This window comes from Balaenoptera borealis (genome assembly GCF_965194805.1).
Source record: "Balaenoptera borealis genome assembly, chromosome: 1".
Taxonomy (NCBI): Eukaryota; Metazoa; Chordata; class Mammalia; order Artiodactyla; family Balaenopteridae; genus Balaenoptera; species Balaenoptera borealis.
In genome coordinates this window covers 71,122,815-71,125,128 of record NC_138860.1, presented here as the reverse complement: position 1 = coordinate 71,125,128, position 2,314 = coordinate 71,122,815, and the positions used below count along the sequence as shown (strand labels likewise).

The 2,314-nt window shown below is 45.5% G+C and overlaps 1 pseudogene across 1 annotated transcript; it reads left to right on the top strand.

The window, feature by feature from the left end:
• Positions 1-202: 202 nt before the first annotated feature.
• On the top strand, positions 203-689 carry LOC309618012 (serine/arginine-rich splicing factor 3 pseudogene; annotated as a pseudogene). Its single transcript has one exon. The product of its transcript is annotated as a serine/arginine-rich splicing factor 3 pseudogene (transcript).
• The last annotated feature ends 1,625 nt before the right edge of the window (positions 690-2,314 follow it).

Genomic DNA, 2,314 nt, shown 5'->3' with positions numbered 1-2,314 from the left:
GCTCTGAGTGTCTGCTCCAGGGAGCTGGGGTTCACCCTCTCACCCGGGAGGCCGGGCCAAGAGAGCAGGGCCCCGGGCTGGACACATAGGGGAAAACGCATCCCCACAGGACAGCTTGTGCGAGCAGATTCAGCTACCAGATTCTAGAGGCCCGGGACCACCCTGTGGCCCGTGAAACCCAGGAGCCACGAGGGTCTTGCAACGTGATTTCTGTCCGTTGGACTGTAAAGTTTATGTAGGGAATCTTGGAAACAGTGGTAACAAGGCTGAATTGGAACGAGCTTTAGGCTATTATGGACCACTCTGAAGTGTGTGGGGTGCTAAAAACCCTCCCGGCTTCACTCTCGTTGAATGTGAAGATCCCCGAGATGCAGCCGATGCTGTCCGAGAACTAGATGGGAGAACACTATGTGGCTGCCGAGTAAGAGTGGACCTGTCGAATGGGGAAAAGAGAAGTCGAAATCGTGACCGCCTCCTTCTTGGGGTCGTCGCCCTCGAGATGATTATGGGAGGAGGAGTCCTCCACCTCCCGCACATCTCCAAGATGGAGAGCCTTCTCCGTCAGCCAGAGCAGGTCCCTTTCTAGATATAGGAGAAGAGAGAGATCCCTGTCCCAAGAGAGAAATCACAAGCCGTCCCGATCTTTCTCTAGGTCTCCTAGCCGATCTAGGTCAGATGAAAGGAAATAGAAGACCACTTTGCAAGAGGAGTGGTGTACAGGCAATAACTTCATTTGGCAGGAGTATGTACAGAAAATTCAAGTTTTGTTTGAGACTTCCGAAGCTTGGTGCACTTTTTAAATGTTTTAGTTGTTCACATTTGTTTGTCTCTTGGGACAGTGACACATAAAGGTGTCATTCTCTATGGTTTGAAATGGGTCCTGGGAGGCATGTAATATGAAGAATTGTTACCTTACAATGTTCCCTTAAGCAAAATTGAACTTGCTTTGAATTTTTGGTCTTGCCTAGACTGATAATAAAACTCTAACTCCTGCCCACCTAAAGTGTGATGTTTACTATTATGGAAACAACACTGGCAAACATTGAAAAGACTTTCTGTAGCTGGGATATGGTATGCAGCTGTAGTTAAGCAAGCAGTCTTTAAAAGGTGCTGTGAACCCAAGCCAGCAGGTAAAAATGAAAGCCGCACCCTTACCCTAGATTAGAGGTTTAAAAATTCCACTAGTCTTCACACCGGACAAGAGATTGTCCAGGGAGTTTAAAATCTAAGAAGTTTCAAGGAAGTTAGTTTACCTTTGAGTTAGGTCATACGTCCCCTCTGTGATTGCTGTACATGAATACATAGCTCTTTGTAATATTTTTTGGAAATTTGAGATTATCAAGATACCAATGTCCTGCCAGATTAAGAGTATATTGTAGAGCTGAACTTTGAGTTACTGTGCAATTTTTTTTTTCATGCTGTCATTTGTAATATGTTTTGTGAGAATCCTTGGGATTAACGTTTTGGTTGCAAAAGAAAAAAAGAAAAGAAAAGAATCCGCCTGCCAATGCAGGGGACACAGGTTCAAGCCCTGGTCCGGGAAGATCCCAGGTGCCGCAGATCAACTAAGCCCGTGGGCCACAACTACTGAGCCTGCACTCTAGATCCTGGGAGCCAGAACTACTGAGCCCCCGTGCCACAACTACAGAAGCCCACACGCAACGAAGACCCAACGCAGCAAGAAAAAAAAGACGATACTGGCCAGGTGATCAAGGGTAAAATCGTTTGTCATAAGTCCCGTTGATGGTGTGTATCCTTGATGTGACCTGAGGAGAATGGCATTTTTATCTCTGTCTGGGTCTTCCGCCCCAAACCCCATAACTCCAGACCAACCATAAGAAAACATCAGAAAACAAACAGACTAACAAATTGAGGGACAAAACACCTGACCAGTCCTCCTCAAAACTTTCAAGGTATCAAAACCCAGCGACGTCTGAGAAATGTCACAGCCCAGAGGAGACTGGGACAGAAAAAGGATGTTAGGGGAACACTAGGGAAATTCTAATAAAGTGTGGACTTTAGTTAATAACAATGTATCCATCTTGGTTCCTTAGTTGGATAAACATGTCACACTAAGGTACTAATGAGTTGGAAATAGGGGTACTGGGTCAGGGTCCACGGCACTCTGTACACTCTGTACAGATCTTTGCAACTTTTTTGTAACTCTAAGCTCTTGTAAAATTAAGCGAGTACTGAACAGAGCTAAGAATGTTATTTCCCTGATTTGAACATGCCTGAGTTTCTTTTCATGGTCACATTTTTGCTATTTGGATGTGTCTTGGAATCAGTAGCAAAGGAGAGTTGCCAGCCCCTG